Genomic DNA, 25,920 nt, shown 5'->3' with positions numbered 1-25,920 from the left:
CTCCTACTATTATTGTATTCATATCAATATGACTCTTTATCTTGATTAATAGTTTTCTTATGTAATTGGCTGCTCCCATATTGGGGGCATAGATATTCACAATTGTTAGATCATCTTGGCGGATAGTCCCTTTAAGAATTATGTAGTGTCCTTCTGTATCACTGACTACAGTCTTTAGTTTAAAATCTAATGTATCTGATATGAGAATCGCTACTCCGGCCTTCTTTTGAGGCCCATTGGCATGAAAGATGCTTCTCCATCCCTTCACTTTCAGTCTGGGTGTATCTTTAGGTTCAAAATGGGTCTCTTGTAGACAACATATGGGTGGGTCCTGTCGTTTTATCCAATCTGCAACCCTGTGTCATTTTATGGGCGCATTTAGGCCATTCACATTGAGAGTGATTATTGAGAGATAGGTTTTGATTGACATCGTGTTGCCTTTGAAGTCTTTCTGTCTGTAGATTGTTTCTATATTTCTGTTCAATGATATTCTTAGGATTTTTTCTCTTTTATAGGACCCCCCTTAATATTTCCTGCAGTGTCGGCTTGGTGGTTGCATAGTCTTTCAGCCTTGCCGGTCTTGGAAACTCTTTATCTCTCCATCCATTTTAAATGTCAGTCTTGCTGGATAGAGTATTCTTGGTTGCATGTTCTTCTCATTTAGTACTCTGAATATAATTTGCCAGCCCTTCCTGGCTTGCCAGGTCTCTGTGGAAAGGTATGACGTTATTCTAATGGGCTTTCCTCTGTATGTAAGGAGCTTTTTTGTCCTAGCTGCTTTTAAGAGGGTCTCTCTTGAAACATAATTCCTCATTCTAACTATAAGGTTTGGTGAGGACTTTTGAGAATCTAAAATCTTGGGAGGAAATTTCTCTGCCTCTAGTACATGAACGTTGTTTCCATTTGTGAGATTGGGAAAATTTTCATAGACAACTTCTTCCACTATATCTTCTAGACTTCTTTCTTTTTGGACCGAAGTGTCTTCATTCTCATTGGTTTCCATGAATTGTTTAAGTTCATCTTTGATCTCCTGGTTGATCCAAGCATTCTTAAGAAGGTGGTCTTTAGCTTCCAGGTGTTTGAGTTCCTTCCGAACTTTTCCTTGTGATTGAGTTCAAGTTTCAAAGCACTGTGATCTGAGAATATGCAGGGAATAATGTCAGCATTTGGCATCGGTTGAGTCCTGCTTTGTGACCCAGTATGTGGTCTATTCAGGAGAAGGTTCCATGTGCACTTGAGAAGAATTAGTATTCTGTTGTTGTAGGGTGGAATGTTCTGTATATGTCTATGACGTCCATCTGGTCCAATGTTTCATTCAATGCTCTTATTTATTAATTTTCTGCATGAATGATCTGTCTATTACTGAGAGAGGCATGTTAAGATCTCCAAGTATTAATGTATTCATATCAATATGACTCTTTACCTTGATTAATAGTTTTCTTATGTAATTGGCTGCTCCCATATTGGGGGCATAGATATTCACAATTGTTAGATCATCTTGGTGGATAGTCCTCTTAAGAATTATGGTTAAATATTATGAAAAACTAAAAATAACGAGAACAGTGGGAATGAATTAAAAATAAACTTTGAATCTATAAGTAGTTGTGCTTGTCCTCTTGTTTTTTGTTATTTAAAAATAAAATTTTTAGTTTAGTTTTTGTCAGCTTGTGTTCTGAAGGAGGGGCCTGCCATGTAGTTTTTCAGGCTGTCTTGCCAGATTTCAGTTCTCCTGCCCCCTATCAAGGGCCTGAGCTCTGAGGTAACCAGGTTTTCAGACTTTTGTTCTCTGGAGTTGTTTCCTTCCCCTCCTCTTGGGGGCTTTTGGCAGGTCTTTGGAAGTTTACAGGAAAGCAAAGTGCACCCAGACTTCCTTCTCAGAGAAAAGTCTCAATTTGTTCCCCTCTGGGTGCCCCAGAGCACATAAATTCCCCCCTCTGCCGCCACCAGGCTACATCCCCAGTCAGAGTGTCAGTGGTCACAGGAGGTCCCCGCTTGTAATCCAGTGTAACCAAAACCATGAGAACTATTAGTCCAGAGAGCTGGCTTCCAGCAGCTGCCTCTACCATGTCTGTCTGGGCAGGACCAGACAGCTGGAGAGGTCCCAACCACAGACAGAATACTGAGATTTTCACGCTGTCCCAGGCTGGGAGTTTTCAGACTCTCACCAGTTCTAGAGAGCACTGGCTAGCATCTGCACCTCTCTCAGGGGAGGGTGTGGAGTGTGACTCAGACCCCTACATGGCACATCGCGTGCGGAGTGCAATAGGCTGTGGTTCTAGAGAGCATCGGCTGGTGTCCACACCAGATTCTCTCATGTGTGCCACCACCCAGGCTCTCTCAAGCACACCAGTGGCTCAGGGACCAACACCTGACTTTGTCACCGCATTCTCTCTGGCTCAGTGCCAGCAGTGGCTTTCCTGGGTCCGAGGGCTTAAGTCCCTGTCCCTAACCACCACTCAATTCCACCAATTTCCCCTTAAGATCTTTTGCTCTTTTTGAGAGCTTTCAACCAGACTCCAAGTTAATGCTGGTCCCCAATCACAGGCACTCTTCTATTGGGGTATTACTTTCCAATGGGTCACTTCTGGTAGCTCCCTCCCACTTTTGTTTATCTTCTGATATCAGTCTGATGTTCCCATTCCACTTTACTTGTGCAATGGCATCTCTGCCCCTGTAGAGATCCAGAGGTGTATAATTCTAATCTGAGGCTGATTTCATGGGTGATCAGAGTCCTTTGGTAGATAATCAGCTTACCATATTTTCATTATATCATTGGGTAAAATAAAAATAAAAGGGAAATATTCTAATTATTTTTACAAAAATATATTTATATTAGATCTTGAAACAGATAATATCTATAGTGGCTTCCATGTCAGATCCAATACATCTGCAACTTATAAACAAACCCAGCTGTCCCAGTTTTTCCTCTGCAAGTTGACAGTGACCACCCAATAATTGAAAATCAGTTACTTCAAATAGACTCAGAACCCAGCTCTACATATTTTATTGATTTGATGATTCACATCTGCAATAATTTGAGTACATATATATCACTAACTGAAATAACTTTTATATCACTTTAGTATTTTATTCAAAGAATGCATGGACACAGTAGCAACTAACCACAGGGTAAAATGATGGTGCCATAATCCATTCCTCTTGAAACACATGGCAAATACTTCAAGTTATTTTACAATTTTTCCCAGTACTTCCTCAATATTTTAAACAATATGTTCATCTTCTAATGCTTTTTTACTAAATCCCATATACCAGGCCATAATTTGTTACTCAGGCCACTGTGGATGAAGATTCATTCCCTTCCTACATCATCAACACTTTCAACATTTTCCATTCTCCCCTCCCTATTCTGTCAGCATAGTTACATAACATGTTATGTTTGACGACATGCATTGGTAGCATTTTTCATTTTCCCAGAATTTACTGTTTCCATATATTTTATGAGTATTGTGAAAGTTATGCTATTTTGTATGCATTACTGCATATATTTATTCTCATATTGTCATAATTTCTTTCAAGAATTTAGATATTGGGAATTATCAAGAAATTGTTTTCAAGATAATATTTAGTATTTTCAAGAAAATACTACTTAATAGATTATTTCTTTAAATTTTCTGCATGCTTTGCATTGCATTTGAATACCATAGCTCGTATATAGTTTTTCTGAATTAAAATAAAATATTTTGTATAATAATATTTACTTAGAAATTAGTTAACTGTTTCATCAAAAATAAATCAGTATCATATGCATTTACAGAAATGCCCATAAATATGTCTTCAAAGGTAAAGGAAACAAAAGTGAAAATGAATTTTGGGGACTTCATCAAGGTCAAAAGCTTCTGCACAGCAAAGGAAACAGTCAACAAAACAAAAAGGCAACCCACGGAATGGGAGAAGGTATTTGCAAATGAAAGTACAGAAAAAGGACTGATATCCAGGATCTATAAAGAACTTCTTGAACTCTACACACACAAAACACATAATCATCAAAAAATGGGTAGAAGATATGAACAGACACTTCTTCAATGAAGACATACAAATGGCTAATGGACACATGAAAACATGTTCATTATCACTAGCTATCAGGGAGATTCAAAGCAAAACCACAATGAGATACCGCCTTATACCAGTTAGAATGGCCAAAATCACCAAGACAGTAAACACAATGTGTTGGAGAGGATGTGGAGAAAGGGGAACCCTCATACACTGTTGGTGGTAATGCAGGATGGTACAGCCATTTTGGAAAAACAGTGTGGAGATTCCTTAAGAAATTAAAAATGGAGATTCCCTATGACCCTGTAACTGCACTAATGGGTATTTACACCAAAGATACAGATGTAGTGAAAAGAAGGGCCATCTCTATCCCAATGTTCATAACAGCTATGGCCACAGTCGCCAAACTGTGGAAAGAGCCAAGATGCCCTTCAAGGGACAAATGGATAAAGATATGGTCCATATATTGGAAGAATAAACATTGTTAAAATGTCTATACTGCCTAGAGCATTCTATATTTTTAATGCCATTCTGATAAAAATTCCACCAGTATTTTTCAAAGAGCTGGACCAAATAATCCTAAAATTTGTATGGAATCAGAAGAGACCCCGAATTGCTAAGGAAATGTTGAAAAACAAAAACAAAACTGGCGGCATCACGTTACCCGATTTCAAGCTTTACTACAAAGCTGTGATCACCAAGATAGTGTGGTACTGGCATAAAAACAGACACATAGACCAGTGGAACAGAGTGGAGAGCCCAGATATGGACCCTCAACTCTGTGGTCAAATAATCTTTGACAAAACAGGAAAAAACGTTCAATGGAAAAAAGACAGTCTCTTCAATAAATGGTGCTGGCAAAACTGGACAGCAATATGTAGAAGAATGAAACTTGACCATTTTCTTACACCGTACACAAAGATAAACTCGAAATGGATAAAAGACCTTAACGTGAGACAGGAATCTATCAGAATCCTAGAGGAGAACATAGGCAGTAACCTCTTCGATATCAGCCACAGCAACTTCTTTCAAGATATGTCTCCAAAGGCCAAGGAAACAAAAATGAAAATGAACTTTTGGGACTTCATCAAGATCAAAAGCTTCTGCACAGCAAAGGAAACAGTCAACAAAATCAAAAGGCAACCCACGGAATGGGAGAAGAGATTTGCAAATGACAGTACAGACAAAAGGTTGATATCCAGGATCTATAAAGAACTTCTCAAACTCAACACACACAAAACAGATAATCCTATCAAAAAATGGGCAGAAGATATGAACAGACACTTCTCCAATGAAGACATACAAATGGCTATCAGACACATGAAAAAATGTTCATCATCACTAGCCATCAGGGAGATTCAAATTAAAACCACATTGAGATACCACCTGACACCAGTTAGAATGCCCAAAATTAGCAAGACAGGAAACAACGTGTGTTGGAGAGGATGTGGAGAAAGGAACCCTCTTCCACTGTTGGTGGGAATGCAAGTTAGTGCAGCCACTTTGGAGAACAGTGTGGGGACTCCTGAAGAAATTAAGAATAGAGCTTCCCTATGACCCTGCAATTGCACTGCTGGGTATTTACCCCAAAGATACAGATGTAGTGAAAAGAAGGGCCATCTATACCCCAATGTTTATTGCAGCAATGGCTACGGTCGCCAAACTGTGGAAAGAACCAAGATGCCCTTCAACGGATGAATGGATAAGGAAGATGTGGTACATATACATGATGGAGTATTTTGCCTCCATCAGAAAGGACGAATACCCAACTTTTGTAGCAACATGGACGGAACTGGAAGAAATTATGCTGAGCGAAATAAGTCAAGCAGAGAGAGTCAAGTATCATATGGTCTCACTTATTTGTGGAGCATAACAAATAACATGGAGGACATGGGGAGATGGAGAGGAGAGGGAGTTGAGGGAAACTGGAAGGGGAGATGAACCATGAGAGACTATGGACTCTGAAAAACAACCAGAGGGTTTTGAAGGGGCGGGGAGGGGGAGGTTGAGGAACCAGGTGGTGGGTAATAGGGAGGGCACGTACTGCATGGAGCACTGGGTGTGATGCCAAAACAATGAACACTGTTATGCTGTAAATAAACAAATAAACGAATAAAAAAAATAAAAAAACAATAAAAATAAGTAAAATAAATTTAAAAAAAAAGATATGGTCCGTACATACAGTGGAATTTTTTGCCTCCATCAGAAAGGATGAATACCCAACTTTTGTATCAACATGGACGGGACTGGAGTAGATTATGCTGAGTGAAATAAGTCAAGCAGAGAGAGTCAATTATCATATGGTTTCACTTATTTGTGGAGCATAACAAAGAACATGGAGGACATGGGGAGATGGAGAGGAGAAGGGAGTTGAGGGAAATTGGAGGGAGATGAACCATGAGAGAATATGGACTCTGAAAAACAATCTGAGGCTTTTGAAGGGGCAGGGGGTTGGAAGTTGGGTAAGCCTGGTGGTGGGTATTATGGAGGGCATGTATTGCTTGGAGCACTGGGTGGGGTGCATAAACAATGAATTCTGGTGCACTGAAAAGCAATTTTAAAAAATTTTTTTAAAAAGAAGTAGAGTCAATAATATTGTAATAACTATATGGTAACAGATGATAACTATACTTATTGCGGTGAGCACAGCACAGTGTCGAGTACTGCTGAAACTCTATATTGTATACCTGAAACTAATGTGACATTTTATGTCAATTATTCTTCAATTAAAAAAGAAACGTTAATAGTTTATTTATTTATTTATTTAATTTAAATTTATTTATTTATGTTTTTTTCAGCATAACAGTATTCATTGTTTTTTGCACAACACCCAGTGCTCCATGCAAAACGTGCCCTCCCTATTACCCACCACCTGTTTCCCCAGCCTCCCACCCATGACCCTTCAAAACCCTCAGGTTGTTTTTCAGAGTCCATAGTCTCTTATGGTGATGTTAATAGTTTATTTTATTTTATTTTTTTAAAAATTTTTATTTCTTTGACAGAAATCACAACTAGGCAGAGAGGCAGGCAGAGAGAGAGGAGGAAGCAGGCTCCCTGCCAAGCAGAGAGCCCGATGCGGGGCTCGATCCAAGGACCCTGGGACCATGACCTGAGCTGAAGGCAGAGGCTTTAACCCACTGAGTCACCCAGGCGCCCCACGTTAATAGTTTATTAAAAAAAACCTCTATTTAAGAAAAGCATGGACCAGTAAGTAAAGGCTAGATCCAGGAGTCATGTGTAATTTCTCCTGAGGCAGAGGAAGTTCTCTTTGCTTCCTTCATTCCCCTTGTATCTAACAATGGACCCCAATGTCTGGGGCTACCTAAGTTTGTTCTAATTCTTTGAAATTAAAAATAGTCCGATAGAAAAATCTCGGGGAGTCAAGATGGCGGGGAAGTAGGAGGAGGCACCATTTCAACCTGTACCATAAAGTGAGCTGATTACCTACCAAAGAACTCCGACCACCCATGAAATCAGCCTGAGATCAGAATTATACACGTCTGGATCTCTACAGGATCAGAAGACGCCAGTGGCAGGTAAAGCAGACTGGGAGCGTCGGACTGATATCGGAAGATAAACAAAAGGGGGAGGGAGCCACCAGAGGTGACCGATTGGAAAGTAATACCCCAACACGAGAGTGCTCTGCATCTGGCGACCAGCATTTACTTGGAGTCTGGTTGAAAGCACTCAAAAAACAAAAAGCAAAGGATCGCGGGGGGTAATAGTGGGAACCTGGGTGGTTAGGGTCAGGGACCTAAGTCTCCGGAACGAGGACAGCCTCCCCTGGCACTGAGCCAGAGAGAGTGCAGCGGAGAAATCAGGTCTCCTTCCCTGAGCCGCCAGTGCGCCTGAACGCCAGCGCGCCCGAGAACGAGTGGGGTCTGGCTCCTGTGAGGAGCTGGGAGACTGGCCAGACAGCAACCTGAAACGCGCACGTCCCACACCCTCCCTTGGGATATGTGCTCATAGGCGCTAGCCTGGAGCTCTGGCATCCAGAAAAAAACAGACATTCATAGCCCGGGACAGCGGGAAAATCTCAGTGTGCGATCTCTGCTCGGAACGTCTCTGGCAGTCTGGAGCTGCCTAGACAGCCACCGCTGCCCTGGTTTGGGTACAACGAGGAGCTCCTGCATCCCCAGGGACAGTGACTCAGAACCGACTCTGCCAGCAGCTTTTCCAAAACATTCTGGTGCTTCTCTCTGAGAGGGAGGTCAGGGTGCAGTTTGCTCTCCTCTAAACCTCCAAAAACCATCAAAAGCTGTCAAGGCAAGAGGAAGCAGAGGAAAGAACATAAAAACCCCCAGAGAACAAAAGGCTGAAAAAAACAGTTTCCTCAGAGCTCACCCCTTTGAAGGGAGCAGGAGGACTGAACTCAGGGAACATCATTGTCTGAAAACCCACGTGGCAGGCCCCTCCCCCAGAAAACCAACCAGGAAGGAAGAAAAAAAAAAAAAGACTACAAGAGAACAACCACCGCTACTTCATAAATACATCTTATATTTTTAACTCTTTACCAATATTCTGGTTCTTTTTTTTATACATTACCACCACACTGAGATGTCCAGTACATCAAATTCTTTAATAACCTTCTAACCTGAAATTTTTGATACATACACCCGTGTTTTTCTTTTGCTTTTCTATTTTTTTAATTATTTTTTAATTTTAACTTAGTTTAGTCTAGTTTATTCTTTTTTAATATTTATTTTCTACTATACATATAGAGTTAAACTTCAAGGTAATCCCCTCTCCCCAATCAATGCTACATCTATAGGCAAACAAGTTTCTAATCCCCCTATAACTTAGGAAAGTTGAGTCCCTTAACAAAAACATCAAGATACCTTCAGGAAGAATCAAGATAAACTTCCTCAACCACACTGAGAATTTATAACCACTTTCCCAATTTTTCCTTCTGTCAGTGTTTCTGTGAATTTGTGTTTGTCCTGATAATATATAAATCTTATACTTGGGGTTCTTTCTGATGAGTTTCTTCCCTTTTTTTTTTGCTTATATATATATATATATTTTTCTCTTGTCATATACTATTATCAGTCTTTTTGTTTGTCTGTTTTTGTTTGTATACTTCACAAATCTTACCTTGTGGCCCATTTGGGCTGAGACTTCGCTTTTATCTTCCCTTTTTTTCCTTTCTCTCTCTCTCTCTCTCTCTCTTTTTTTCCCCTTTTTTCTTTTCCCTTTTTTTCTTTCTTCTTCTCTATTTCTTTTTCTTTTCGTTTTTCTCTCATTTGGGTGGGGAATCCTGATTGCACAGAAGCATTCCAGGGTGCACATTGACTGCACCACAATCGAAAAGTCCAGCTGCATCTGTTCAGTCATCTCTTATCAAAATGCCTAAGAGGAGGAATACCCAACAGAAGAAAAATACAAAGGATGGGCCTTCTGCAACAGAGCTAATGGCTATCGACATAGACAATATGTCAGAAAAGGAATTCAGACTAACAATTATCCAGGCAATAGCTAGGTTGGAGAAAGCCATGGATGACCAAACAGAATTGATTAGGGCAGAACTGAAAGCCACCAGGGATGATGTTCACAATGTTAGGGCAGAACTGAAAGCCACCAGGGATGATGTTCACAATGCTCTCAATGAGTTCCAATCTAATCTAAATTCTCTAAAAGCTAGGGTAACTGAGACAGAAGATAGAATTAGTGATCTGGAGGACAAACAGATAGAGAGAAAGGATCAGGAGGAAGCCTGGAACAAACAGCTCAGAAGCCACGAAAACAGAATCAGGGAAATAAACGATGCCATTAAACGTTCCAACGTCAGAATTATTGGAATCCCTGAAGGGGAGGAAAAGAAAGACGTCTAGAAGATACAGTGGAAGAAGTTGTCTATGAAAATTTTCCCAATCTCACGAATGGAAACAACGTTCATGTACTAGAGGCAGAGAGATTTCCTCCCAAGATTTTAGATTCTCGAAAGTCCTCACGACACCTTATAGTTAAAATGAGGAATTATGCTTCAAGAGAGACCCTCTTAAAAGCAGCTAGGACAAAGAAGCTCCTTACATACAGAGGAAAGCCCATTAGAATAATGTCAGACCTTTCCACAGAGACCTGGCAAGCCAGGAAATGCTGGCATTATATATTCAGATTACTAAATGAGAAGAACATGCAACCAAGAATACTCTATCCAGCAAGACTGACATTTAAAATGGATGGAGAGAAAAAGAGTTTCCAAGACCGGCAAGGCTGAAAAGACTATGCAACCACCAAGCCGACACTGCAGGAAATATTAAGGGGGGTCCTATAAAAGAGAAAAAATCCTAAGAATATCACTGAACAGAAATATAGAAACAATCTACAGACAGAAAGACTTCAAAGGCAACACGATGTCAATAAAAACCTATCTCTCAATAATCACTCTCAATGTGAATGGCCTAAATGTGCCCATAAAATGACACAGGATTGCAGATTGGATAAAACGATAGGACCCATCCATATGTTGTCTACAAGAGAACCATTTTGAACCTAAGGATACACCCAGACTGAAAGTGAAGGGATGGAGAAGCATCTTTCATGCCAATGGGCCTCAAAAGAAGGCAGGGGTAGCGATTCTCATATCAGATAAATTAGATTTAAAACTAAAGACTATAGTCAGAGATACAGAAGGACACTACATAATTCTTAAAGGGACTATCCGCCAAGATGATCTAACAATTGTGAATATCTATGCCCCCAATATGGGAGCACCCAATTACGTAAGAAAACTATTAATCAAAATAAAGAGTCATATTGATATGAATACAATAATAGTAGGAGATCTTAATGTGCCTCTCTCAGAAATAGACAGATCATCAAAGCAGAAAATTAATAAGGAAATAAGAGCATTGAATGAAACATTGGACCAGATGGACCTCATAGACGTATACAGAACATTCCACCCTAAAACAACAGAATACTCATTCTTCTCAAGTGCACATGGAACCTTCTCCAGAATAGACCACATACTGGGTCATAAAGCAGGACTCAACCGATACCAAAAGACTGACATTATTACCTGCATATTCTCAGATCGCAATGCTTTGAAACTGGAACTCAATCACAAGGAAAAGTTCAGAAGGAACTCAAACACCTGGAAGCTAAAGACCACCTTGCTTAAGAATGCTCGGATCAACCAGGAGATCAAAGATGAACTTAAACAATTCATGGCAACCAATGAGAATGAAGACACTTCGGTCGAAAACCTATGGGATACAGCAAAGGCGGTTCTAAGGGGGAAATACATAGCCATCCAAGCCTCCCTCTAAAAAAATGAAAAATCCAGAATACACCAGCTGTCTCTACACCTTAAAGAACTGGAGAATCAACAACAAATCAAACCAACTCCACATGCAAGAAAGGAAATTATCAATATTCAAGCAGGGATCATTGAGGTAGAAACCAGAGATACAGTAGAACGTATCAATGAAACTAGAAGCTGATGTTTTGAAAGAATCAGTAAGATCGATAAACCATTGGCCACACTAATCCAAAAGAAAAGAGAGAAAGCCAAAATTAATAAAATTATGAATGGCCAAAATTAGCAAGACAGGAAACAACGTGTGTAGGAGAGGATGTGCCGAAAGGGGAACCCTCTTAGACTTTTGGTGGGAATGCAAGTTAGTGCAGCCACTTTGGAGAACTGTGTGGAGATTCCTCAAGAAATTAAGAATAGAGCTTCCCTATGACCCTGCAATTGCACTGCTGGGTATTTACCCCAAAGATACAGTTGTAGTGAAAAGAAGGGCCATCTGTACCCCAATGTTTATTGCAGCAATGGCTACGGTCGCCAAACTGTGGAAAGAACCAAGATGCCCTTCAACGGATGAATGGATAACGAAGATGTGGTCCATATACACAATGGAGTATTATGCCTCCATCAGAAAGGATGAATACCCAACTTTTGTAGCAACATGGACGGGACTGGAAGAGATAATGCTGAGCGAAATAAGTCAAGCAGAGAGAGTCAAGTATCATATGGTCTCACTTATTTGTGGAGCATAACAAATAACATGGAGGACATGGGGAGATGGAGAGGAGAGGGAGTTGAGGGAAACTGGAAGGGGAGATGAACTATGAGAGACTATGGACTCTGAAAAACAACCAGAGGGTTTTGAAGGGGCGGGGGGGTGGAAGGTTGAGGAACCAGGTGGTGGGTAATAGGGAGGGCACGTATTGCACGGAGCACTGGTTGTGGTGCAAAATGATGAATACTGTTAAGCTGTAAGGAGCACTGGGTGTGATGTCAAAACAATGAACACTCTTAATGCTGTAAATAAACAAATAAAAAAACACATTATTGAAATAAAATTGACGGGCAGTGCAATATTACTTTCAGGTGAACAGGTGAATAGCATATTGACAATTCTATATATTACTCAATGCTCACTGTGATAAGTATAGTCACCCTACTGTATTATTACAATATTATTGACTGTATTCCTATGTTTTTCTTTTTATCTTGACGACTTACTGATTTTCTACTTGAAATTTTGAACCTATTAATCACTATGATCTATTTTGTTCATTGTCCCATCTCCAGCCCAATTGGAAAATGTCAGTTTGTTATCTGTAGTTGAAAGACTGTGTTTGTTTGTTTTAGATTCCACATATAAGTGAAATCATATGGTATCTGTATTTGTCTGATGTGTTTCACATAGAATAATACCTTCTAGATCCATCTACATTTTTGCAAATAGCAAAACCTCATTATTTCCTATGGCTGAGTAATATTGCAATACACACACACACACACACACACACACACACACATACACACCACATTATGAATCATCAAGGGACACTGAGCTTGCATTCATATATTGATTGCTATAGAAAATGCAGCAATAAATATAATAGTGTATTTTTCCCAATTATTTCTCTGAGTAAATACCAATAAGTGGAATTACTGGATCATATGATATTACTAATTTTAATTTAGGAGGACCCTCCATTCTATTTTCCATAGTGATTTCACTTATTTGCATTCTCTACAATAGTGTGCAAGTGTTTTCTTTTCTCCATATTCTTGCCAACATTTGTTATTTCTTGTCTTTTTCTACATAGTCATTCTGACTGGTGTGTGGTGGTATTACATTGTTGTATTTATTTGCATTTCCATTATGAATAGAGAAATTGAGCATTTTTCATATCTTTGAGTCTCATCTGTATGTATTCTTTGGACAAATGTCTGCTTAGGGTCTTTACCCATTTTCAAATCAGATTTTTTTTATGATGTTAAATTGTCTATGTTCTTTATTTATCTCAGATAATAACCCTTTATCAGATATATCATTTACTAATATCTTCTGCCATTCATTAGATTTTTTTTATTTTGCTGATGGTTTCTGTTGCTGTGCAAAACTATTTTTGTTGTAGTTATTATTGTAATTTTGGAGATGTCCCAGCAGTTTTTTTTTTTTTCTCTTGCCTGAGAGGACATATCCATAAATATGTTCTTAAGGCCAATGTCCAAGAGATCACTGCCTGTTTTGTCTTGGGAATTATATGGTTCTAGGTCTCACATTTAGGTCTTTAACTCATTTTGAGTTTATTTTAGTGTATGTTGTAAGAAAGTGATCTAGTTTCATCATTTTTTATTTGGATATCTAGTTTCTCAAAGACTATTTTTTTTAATTTCTTAAGTCTGTGTACTAAACTTCCAGGCAAGATGTTAGAGTAGGAGAAACCCACCTCTTCCCATGGATACAATTAGATAACTTTAACAGCAGTTTAAATAATTCAGAAAATGACCTAAGGATTGGCAGAGCAAACTCTCCACAAACAAATATAAGGAAGAGGCCACACTGAAGAAGGTAGAAAGAACACGTATACACTCAGAATCTAAACAGATCCATAAGACTGTCTGTGAGAGGGAAGGACATAGTGGACATGGAAAGGGGAGAGAAACAGACTGTAACACCAGGAAGCCCAGAGAGGAAAGATTAATTCCCCATATCAGTTGGTTTTGAAAATCAGAGACACTGAATTTCATGAGCTCCTATAATCATAAGGAAATAATTAGAATTTCAAAAATTAGTGGGCTTTACTCAAGGAGAGCTGGGAGTTCAAAAGAAACTGATTCCATGCCCCTAAAGAGACATCACAATAAACAGCCCTATAGAGACATAGAGTAGAAGTTGTGTTTCAAAAACACCTGGAGTATGCAAGAGGGAGATTTGTTTACTAATCTCAGAGTGTGCTGGAGGGGCAGGGGTCATTGGAAAATGACTCTGTGAACAGAGGATCTAGGGGTTCAATTTTCATCTCACCCACCCAAAACACATGGTTACCTGGAAGCAGCATGACATATATATTCCCTACTAAACTTGCTAACACAACGACCTCGCTCACATTGTCCTGTGGACACACCCTTTCCAGCCAGGCCTCAACTCCAAATCTCTCAGAGAAGCCCCAGGCAAACTTTGTTAACACCATTGACGGACAGCCCACCTGCCCTTCTGCAGATGCACTCCTTCTTCTTATTTTATTTTTTTTTCCTTAATTTCTTTTCAGCATAACAGAATTCATTGTTTTTGCACCACAACCAGTGCTCCATGCAATGTGTGCCCTCCATAATACCCACCACCTGGCTCCCTCAACCTCCCACCCCCTGCCCCTTCAAAACCCTCAGGTTGTTTCTCAGAGTCCATAGTTTCTCATGGTTCATATCCCCTTCCATTTTCCTCATCTGCTTTCTCCTCTCCATCTCCCTATGTCCTCCATGTTATTTGTTATGCTCCACAAATAAGTGAAACCATATGATAATTGACTCTCTCTGCTTGACTTATTTCACTCAGCATAATCTATTCCAATACCATCCATGTTGATACAAAAGTTGGGTATTCATCCTTTCTGATGGAGGCATAATACTCCATAGTGTATATGGACCACATTTTCCTTATCCATTCATCCTTTGAAGGGTATCTTTATTCTTTCCACAATTTGGCGACCGGGGCCATTGCTGCAATAAACATTGGGGTACAGATGGCCCTTCTTTTCATGACATCTGTATCTTTGTAGTAAATACCCATAGTGCAATTGCAGGGTCATAGGGAAGCTCTATTTTTAATTTCTTAAAGGAATCTCAACATTGTTCCCCAAAGTGGCTGTATCAACTTGCATTCCCACCAACGGTGTAAGAGGATTCCCCCTTTTCCACATCCTATCCAGCACATGTTGATTCCTGTCTTGCTAATTTTGGCCATTCTAACTGGTGTAAGTTGGTATCTCAATGTGGTTTTAATTTGAATCTCCCTGAAATCTAGTGGTGATGAATATTTATTCATGAGTCTGATAGCCATTTGTATGTCTTCACAGAGAAGTGTTTTTTCATGTCTACTGCCCATTTTATGACATGATATCTGTTTTGTTTGGGTTGAGTTTGAGAAGTTCTTTGTAGATCTTGGATATCAACCTTTTTTCTGTACTGTCATTAGCAAATAGCTTCTCCAATTCCGCGGGTTGCCTCTTTGTTTTGTTGACTGTTTCCTTTTCTGTGCAGAAGGTTTTGATCTTGATGAAGTCCAAAAAGTTCATTTTTGTTTTTCTTTTTTTCCTTTACCTTTGGAGAGCATATCTTGAAAGAAGTTGCTGTGGCTGATATCGAAGAGGTTACTGCCTATGTTCTCCTCTAGGATTCTGATGGATTCCTGCCTCACATTGAGGTCTTTTATCCATTTTTGTGTACGGTGTAAGAGAATGGTCAAGTTTCATTCATCTACATATAGCTGTCCAATATTCCCAGGACCATTTATTGAAGTGACTGTCTTTTTTCCACTGTATTTTTTTTCCTGCTTTGTCGAAGATTATTTGATCATAGAGTTGAGAGTCCATATCTGGGCTCTCTACTCTGTTCCACTGGTCTATGTGTCTGTTTTTATGCCGGTACCCTGGTGTCTTTGTTATCACAGTTTTGAAGTAAATCTTGAAATTATGTAACGTGATGCCACCAGTTTTGTTTTTGTTTTTCAACATTTCCTTAGCAATTCGGAGTCTCTTCTGATTCCATACAAATTTTAGGATTATTTGCTCCAGCTCTTTGAAAAATCCCAGTGGAATTTTGATTGGAATGACATTAAAAGTATAGATTGCACTAGGAAGTATAGACATTATAACAATGTATATTCGATTGATCCAAGAGCTTGGAATTGTCCTCCAACTTTTTGTGTCTTCTTCAATTTCATTCATGAGTGTTCTGTAGTTCCTTGAGTACAGATCCTTTACCTCTTTAGTTAGGTTTATTCCCAGGTTTCTTATGGTTCTTGGTGCTATAGTAAATGGAATCGATTCTCTAATTTCCCTTTCTGTATTTTCATTGATAGTGTATAAGAAAGCCACTGATTTCTATACATTGACTTTGTATCCTGCCATGTTACTGAATTGCTGTATGAGTTCTAGTAGTTAGTGGATGGAGCCTTTGGGGTTTTCCATATAAAGAATCATGTCATCTGCGAAGAGAGAGAGTTTGACTTCTTCCTTGCCAATGTGGATACCTTTCATTTCTCTTTGTTGTCTGATTGCCGTTGCTAGGACTTCTAATACGATGTTGAACAAGAGTGGTGAGAGTGGGCATCCCTTTCATGTTTGGGATCTCAAAGGGAAGGCTGCAAGCTTTTTCCCATTGAGGATGATATTTATTATGGGTTTTCCATAGATAAATTTTATGAAGTTGAGGCGTGTTCCCTCTATCCCTATACTTTGAAGTGTTTTAATCAGGAGCAGATGCTGGATTTTGTGAAATGCTTTTTCTGCATCAATTGAAAAGACCATGTGGTTCTTCCCTCTTCTATTATGGATTTGTTCTACCACATTGATTGATTTGTGAATATTGAACCATCCTTGTAACCCAGGGATCAATCCCACCTGGTCATGGTGGATAATCATTTTAATGTGATGTTGGATCCTATTTACTAGGATTTGTTGAGAATCTTAGCATCCATATTCATCAGTGATATTGGTCTGAAATTCTCCTTTTTGGTATGGTGTTTGCCTGGTTTGGGAATAAGGGTAATGCTGGCTTCGTAAAAAGAGTCTGGAAGTTTTCCTTCTGCTTCAATTTTTTGAAACAGCTTTCAGGAAAATAAGTGTTATTTCTTCATTGAAAGTTTGGTTGAATTCCCCAGGGAATCCATCAGGTCCTGTGCTCTTGTGTTTTGGGAGGTTTTTGATCACTGCTTCAATCTCATTACTAGATATCAGTATTTTCAGGCTGTCAATTTCTTAATGGTTCAATTTTGGGAGTTTATAGTTTTCCAGGAATGCATCCATTTCATCTAGGTTGCTTAACTTATTGGCATATAACTGTTCATAATAACTTCTAAAGATTGTTTCTATTTTCTTGGTGTTTGTTGTGATCTCTCCCTTTTCATTCATAATTGTATTAATTTGAGCCTTCTTTCTTTTCTTTTGGATTAGTGTGGCCAATGGTTTTTCAATCTTATTGAATCTTTAAAAAAAAACAGCTTCTAGTTTCATTGATACGTTCTACTGTATCCCTAGTGTCCATCCCATTGATCTCTGCTCTAATATTGATTATTTCCCTTCTTGTGTGTGGAGTAGGGTTAATTTGTTTTTGATTCCCCAGTTCTTTAAGGTGTAGAGACAGTTGGTGTGTTCTGGATTTTTAATTTCTATTTGAGAGAGTACTCGATGGGTATGTATTTCCCCCTTAGGACTGCCTTTGCTGTATTCCATAGGTTTGGGGCTGAAGTGTCTTCATTCTCATTGGTTTACATGAATTGTTGATCTCCTGGTTGATCCAAGCATTCTTAAGCAAAGTGGTCTTTAGCTTCCAGGTGTTTGAGTTCCTTTTGAACTTTTCCTTGTGATCGAGCTCCCGTTTCAAAGCATTGTGATCTGAGAATATTCAGTGAATAATCTCAGTCTTTTGGTATCAATTGAGTCCTGATTTGGGACCCCGTATGTGGTCTGTTCTGGAGAGGGCTCCATGTGCACTTGAGAGAAATGAGTATTCTGTTGCCTTAGGATGGAATGTTCTATATATATCTATTAGGTCTATCTGGTCCAAAGTGTGAGTCAATGCTCTTGTTTATTGATTTTCTGCTTCAGTGATCAATTACTGAGAGAGACGCGTTAAGATCTCCTACTATTAATGTATTCATATCAATAGGACTCTTTATCTTGATTAATAGTTTTCTTATGTATTTGGCTGCTCCCATATCAGCGGTGTAGATATTTATAATTGTTAGATCATCTTGGTGGATAGTCCCTTTAAGAATTATGTAGTGTCCTTCTGTATCTCTGACTACAGTCTGTAGTTTAAAATCTAATTTAGCTGATATGAGAATCACTACCCCGGTATTATTTTGAGGCCCATTGGCATGAACGATGCTGCTCCATCCCTTCACTTTCAGTCTGGATGTATCCTTAGGTTTGAAATGGGTCTCTTAAAGACAACATATGGTTGGGTCCTGTCGTTTTATCCAATCTGCAACCCTATGTCGTTTTATGGGCACATTTAGGCCATTCACATTGAGAGTGATTATTGAGAGATAGGTTTTTATTTACATCGTGTTACCTTTGAAGTCTTTCTTTCCGTAGATTGTCTCCATATTTCTGTTCAATGATATTCTTAGAGTTTTTCCTTTTTTATAGAACCCCCTTAATATTTCCTGCAGTGTCGACTTGGTGGTCGCATACTCTTCTAAGCTTTGCCAGTCTTGGAAACTCTTTATCTCTCCATCCATTTTGCATATCATTCTTGCTGGATAAAGTAATCTTGGCTGCATGTTCTTTGCATAGTGTCCTGAATACGTTTTGCCAGACCTTTCTTCATTGCCAGGTTTCTGTGGACAGGTCTGACATTATTCTGATGGGCTTTCCTCCGTACATAAGGAGCTGCTATTTCCTTGCTACTTTCAATAGATTCTGTCTACAGTTATGCCTTGATGTTTTTCTAGATTCTATAGTCTTGTGGGGAGGCCGTTCTGCCTCTAGTACATGAACGCTGGTTCCATCGATGAGAATGGGAAAATTTTCATGGGGGAATTTGTTCCACTATATCTTCTAGACTTCTTTCTTTCTCCTCTCCCACAGGGATCCCAATAATGCTGACGTTGGAACATTTCATGGCATCATTTATTTCCCTAATTATGTTTTCATGGTTTCTAAGCTGTTTGTTCCAGGTTTTCTCCTAATCCTTTCTCTCTGTCTGTTTGTCCTCCAGATCACTAGTTCTATCTTCTTTCTCAGTTACCCTAGCTTTTGGAGAATTGAGGTTAGATTGGAACTCATCGAGAACGTTGTGAACATCATCCCTGGTGGCTTTCAGTTCTGCCCTAACATTGTGAACAACATCCCTGGTGGCTTTCAGTTCTGCCCTAATCAATTCCATTTCATCATCTATGGCTTTCTTCAACCTGCTATTGCCTGGATAATTGGGAGCCTGAATTCCCTTTCCAACACATTGTCTATGTCAATAGCCATTAGTTCTGTTGCAGAAGGCCCATCCTCTGTATTTTTCTTCTATTGGGCATTCCTCCTCCTAGTCATTTTGGTGAGAGATGGCTGAATGGATGTAGCTGAATGTGTTGACCATGGTGCAGTCAAGGTGCACCCTGGAACACTTCTGAGCAATCAAGAGTCCCCACTCAAAGAGAGACAAGATGGTGGGGAAGTAGGAGGAGGTGCTGTTTCAACCTGTACCCTAAAGTGAGCTGATTACTTATCAAAGAACTCTGATCACCCAAGAAATCAGCCTGAGATCAGAATTATACACATCTGGGTCTCTACAGGGGCAGAAGGGTCCAGTGGGCTCGTAAAGCAGAGTGGGGACATCAGACTGATATAGGAAGATAAACAAAAGGGGGAGGGAGCCAACAGAAGGCACCATTTGGAACGTCATACCCCAATATGAGAGTGCCCTGTCTGGGGACCAGCATTAACTTGGAGTCTGGTTGAAAGCACTCAAAAAGAGCAAAGGATCATGGGGGAAAATTCTGGGAATCAGGGCAATGAGGGACAGGGGCTTAAGTCCCTGGACCGAGGACAGCCTCCCCTGGCACTGAGCCACAGAGGGTGCAGCAGAGAAGCCAGGTCTGGTCCCTGAGCCACCAGCGTGCCTGAAAATGCATGGGATCCAGCTCCCATGAGGGGCTGGGAGCCTCACCGAGGGAAGAATGCCAGGCCCAGCTATCAGAGACTGAGACGCATGTGCCCCACACCCTCCCTTGAGAGAGGTGCATGCAGTTGCCAGCCCTGCACTTGCGCTTAGCCCCACACTGAGCTATCAGAGCCTAGGATGCTTGCAAGCCCCACACCCTCCCCGGTGAGAGGTGCATGCAGGCACCAGCCAGGAGCTCTTGGACCCAGAAAGACCACACACTCCCAGCCTGGGCCATCAGGAAAATATCAGCATGCAATCACTGCTTGGAACCTCTCTGGCAGTCTGGAGCTGCCCAGACAGCTGACGCTGCTGTGGTTTTGGATACAAGCAGGAGATCCTGTGTTCCCAGGGAACACGATGCAGAACCTGTTCTGCCAGCGGCCAAGGGGGGATTTTGGCACTCTCTAGCACCCACAGGGGAGCAGACTGAGGCTTCTCTCTGAGAGGGAGGGAGCAATTTGCTTTCCTCTAAACCTCAAAAAAACATCAAAAGCTGTCAAGGCGAGAGAAAAGAGATGGACAAACATAAAAACCTCCAAAGAACAAAAGCCTGAAAAAAACGGTTTCCTCAGAGCCCAACCCCTCAGTGGATTTAACTCAGTGAACATCATTGACTGAAAATCCATGTGGCAAGCCCCTCCCCCAGAAAACCAACCAGGAAAGAAAAAAAAAAAGACAACAAGAGAACAACCACCACTACTTCATAGATACAGCTTTTATTTTTAACTTGTTACCAATATTCTGGTTCATTTTTTTAAATAGATAATTTCTTAACAGATTAACCATCAGAGTGAAATGTCCAGTACATCAAATTCCATAATATCCTTCTAACCTGAACGTTTTGATACATACACCCGTGTTTTTCTTTTGCTTTTCTATTTTTTAATTTTTTTAAAATTTAATTTAGTTTAGTCTAGTTTATTCTTTTTTTATTTGTATTTTCTAATATTCATATAGAGTTAAACTTCAAGGTAATCCCCTTTCACCAATGAAAGCTACCCCTACAGGTAAACCAATTGTTAATCCCCCTTAATCTTAGGAAAGTTGAGTCCTTTACCAAAGATATCAAGATACATCCAGGAAGAATCAAAATAAACTTCCTCGCTCACACTGAGAATTTATAACCACTCTCCCATCTTTTTCATCCACCAGTGTTTCTGGGTATTTGTGTTTGTCCTGATAATATATAAATCTTATACTTAGGGTTCTCTTTTACGAGGTTCTTCATTCTTTTGCTTTTATATATATACATATATATTATTTCTCTTGTCATATACTTTTATCAGTCTTTTTGATTGTCTGTTTTTGTTTGTATACTTCACAAATTTTACCTTGGGGCCCATTTGGGCTGAGCCTTCTCTTTTATCTTCCCTTTTTTTTTCTTGTGTGTGTCTCTCTCTCTCTCTTTTTTTTCTTTTTCTTTTCTTTTTTCTCTTGTTTGGGTGGGGAATCCTGACTGCTCAGAAGTGATCCAGGGTGCACCTTGACTGCACCACGGTCGATATATCCAGCTACATCCATTCAGACATCTCTCACCAAAATGACTAGGAGGAGGAATGCCCAACAGAAGAAAAATACAGAGGATGGGCCTTCTGCAACAGAGCTAATGGCTATCGACATAGACAATACGCCAGAAAAGGAATTCAGGCTAACAATTATCCAGGCAATAGCTAGGTTGGAGAAAGCCATGGATGACCAAACAGAATTGATTAGGGCAGAACTGAAAGCCACCAGGGGTGATCTTCAAAATGCTCTCAATGAGTTCCAATCTAATCAAAATTCTCTAAAAGCTAGGGTAACTAAGACAGAAGATAGAATTAGTGATCTGGAGGACAAGCAGATAGAGAGAAAGGATTAGGAGGAAGCTTGGAACAAACAGGTTAGATGCCTCAAACAGAGAATCAGGGAAATAAATGATGCCATGAAATGTTCCAACCTCAGAATTATTGAACCCTTAAAGGGGAGGAGAAAGAAAGAAGTCTAGAAGATATAGTGGAACAAGTTGTCTCTGAAAAATTTCCCAATCTCATGAATGGAACCAGCGTTCATGTACTAGAGGCAGAAAGGTTACCCCCGTGATTATAGATTCTCAAAAGTCCTTGAGACACCTGATAGTAAGAATGAAGAATTATAACTCTAGGCAGACCCTATTGAAAGCAGCTAGGAGGGTCGCCTGGGTGGCTCAGTAGGTTAAAGCCTCTGCCTTTTGCTCAGGTCATGATCCCAGGGTCTGGGATCGAGCCCCGCATCCGGCTCTCTGCTTGGCAGGGAGCCTGCTTCCTCCTCTCTCTCTCTCTCTCTCTGCCTGCCTCTCTCCCTACTTGTGATCTCTATCTGTCAAATAAATAAATAAAATCTTTATGAAAGCAGCTAGGACAAAGAAGCTCCATACAAAAGAGAAAAGCCCATTAGAATACTGTCAGACCTGTCCACTGAGACATAGCAAGCCAGAAAGAGCTGGCAAGATATATTCAGGGAACTAAATGAGAAGAACATGCAGCAAAGAATACTTTATCCAACAAGACTGATATTCAAAATGGATGGAGAGATAAAGAGTTTCCATGACTGGCAAAGCCAGAAAGACAATGCAACCACCAAGCTGACACTGAAGGACATATTAAGGGGGGTTCTATAAATGAGAAAAAATCCTAAAAATATCATTGAACAGAAATATAGAGACAATCTACAGAAAGAAAGACTTCAAAGGTAACACGATATCAATAAAAACATATCTATCAATAATCACTCTCAATATGAATGGCTTAATGTGCCCATAAAATGACACCAGTTGCAGATTGGATAACACGACAGGACCTATTCATATGTTTTCTATAAGAGACCCATTTTGAACCTAAAGATACAACCAGACTGAAAGTGAAGTGATGGAGAAGCATTGTTCAGGCCAATGCGCCTCAAAAGAAGGCCAGGGTAGTCATTCTCATATCAGATAAATTATATTTTAAACTACAGACTGTAGTCAGAGATACAGAAGGATGCTACATAATTATTAAAGGGATTATCCACCAAGATGATCTAACAATTTAAATATCTATGTCCCCAATATGGGAAAAGCCAATTACATAAGAAAACTATTAATCAAGATAAAGAGTCATATTGATATGAATACATTAATAATAGGAGATCATAACATGCCTCTCTCAGTAATAGAGAGATCATTGAAGCAGAAAATCAATAAAGAAACAAGAGCATTGAATGACACATTGGACCATGAGGACCTCAAAGATATTTACAGAACATTCCACCATAAAACAACAGAATACTCATTTCTCTCAAGTGCACATGGAACCTTCTCCAGTATACACCATATACTGGGTTACAAATCAGTACTCAACCAATACCAAAAGACTGACATTATTCCCTGCATATTCTCAGATCACAATGCTTTGAAAATCGAGCTCAATCAAAGGAAAAGTTCGGAAGAAACTCAAACACCTGGAAGCCAAAGCCCACTTTGCTTAAGAATGGTTGGATACCTGGCGATTCACAGACCATTACCCCTGGGGATAAAATACATTATATATTTATAAAGATAAATAAATAAATAAATTTAAAAAAGAATGCTTGGCTCAAATAGGAGATCAGAAAAGAAATTAAAAAATTCTGAGAAACCAATGAGAATGAAGACACTTCAGTCCTGAACCTATGGGATAGAGCAAAGGCGGTCCTAAGGGGGAAATATATAGCCATCCAAGCCTCCCTCAAAAAAATTGAAAAATCCAGAATACACCAACTAATTCTACACCTTAAAGAACTGGAGAAGCAACAGCAAGTCAAACCAACTATACACATAAGAAGGGAAATAATCAAGATTAGAGCAGAGATCAATGAGGTAGAAAACAGAGATACAGTAGAAAGTATCAATGAAACTAGAAGCTGGTTTTTTGAAAGAATCAATAAGATTGATAAACCATTGGCCACACTAATCCAAAAGAAAAGAGAGAAAACCCAAATTAATAAAATTATGAATGAAAAGAGAGAGATCACAACGAACACCAAGGAAGTAGAAACAAATATCAGAAATTATTACCAACAGTTATATGACAATAAGCTAAGCAACCTAGATGAAATGGATGCATTCCTGGAAAACCATAAACTCTCAAAATTGAACCAGGAAGAAATTGATAACCTGTATAGACCGATATCTAGTAACGAAATTAAAGCAGTGATCAAAACCACCCCAAAAAACAAGAGGACAGGACCTGACGGATTCCCTGGGGAATTCTACCAAAATTTTCAAAGAAAAAATAACACCAATTCTCCTGAAGCTGTTCCAAAAAATAGAAGCAGAAGGAAAACTTCCAGACTCTTTTTATGAAGCCAGCATTACCTTGATCCCTAAACCAGGCAAAGACCCTACCAAAAAGGAGAATTTCAGACCAATATCACGGATGAATATGGAAGCTGAGATTCTCAACAAGATCCTAGCAAACAGGATCCAGCAGCACATTAAACAGATTATCCACCATGACCAGGTGGGATTCATCCCTGGGTTACAATGTTGGTTCAACATTCGCAAATCAATCAATGTGATAGAACAAATCAATAAGAGAAGAAAGAACCACATGGTCCTCTCAATTGATGCAGAAAAATCATTTGATAAAATCCAGCCTCCCTTCCTGATTAAAACGCTCCAAACTATAGGGATAGAGAGACCATTCCTGAACTCCTTATAGTCTATCTATGAAAGACCCACAGCAAATACCATCCTCAATGGGGAAAAGCTTGCAGCATTCCCGTTGAGATCAGGAACACGACAAGGATGCCCACTCTCACCAGTCTTGTTCAACATATTATTAGAAGTCCTAGCAACAGCAATGAGACAACAAAGAGAAATAAAAGGTATCCAAATTGGCAAGGAAGAAGTGAAGTCTCTCTCTTTGCAGATGACATGATTCTTTATTTGGAAAAGCCAAAAGTCTCTACCCCGAAACTACTAGAACTCATACAACAATTCAGTAACGAGGCAGGATACAATGTCAATGTACAGAAATCAGTGGCTTTCTTATACACTATCAATGAAAATACAAAAAGGCAAATTAGAGAATTGATTCCATTTACTATAGCATCAAGAACCATAACATACCTGTGAATAAACCTAACTAAAGAGGTAAAGGATCTGTACTCGAGGAACTACAGAAAACTCATGAAAGAAATTGAAGTAGACACAAAAAGATGGAAGACCATTCCATGCTCTTGGATTGGAAGACTAAACATGGTTAAAATGTCTTTTCTGCCTAGAGCAATCTATACTTTTAATGCCATTCCGATCAAAATTCCACCAGTATTTTTCAAAGAGCTGGAGCAAATAATCCTAAAATTTGTATGGAATCAGAAGAGACCCCAATTTGCTAAGGAAATGTTGAAAAACAAAAACAAAACTGGCGGCATCACGTTACCCGATTTCAAGCTTTACTACAAAGCTGTGATCACCAAGACAGCGTGGTACTGGCATAAAAACAGATACATAGACCAGTGGAACAGAGTGGAGAGCCCAGATATGGACCCTCAACTCTATGGTGAAATAATCTTCGACAAAACAGGAAAAAATATTCAATGGAAAACAGACAGTCTCTTCAATAAATGGTGCTGGGAAAACTGGACAGCAATATGTAGAAGAATGAAACTCGACCATTCTCTTACACCATACACAAAGATAAACTCGAAATGGATAAAAGACCTTAACGTGAGACAGGAATCTATCAGAATCCTACAGGAGAACATAGGCAGTAACCTCTTCGATATCAGCCACAGCAACTTCT

Source organism: Meles meles, chromosome 3 (assembly GCF_922984935.1).
Source record: "Meles meles chromosome 3, mMelMel3.1 paternal haplotype, whole genome shotgun sequence".
Lineage (NCBI taxonomy): Eukaryota > Metazoa > Chordata > Mammalia > Carnivora > Mustelidae > Meles > Meles meles.
This window is presented reverse-complemented; position numbering follows the sequence as displayed.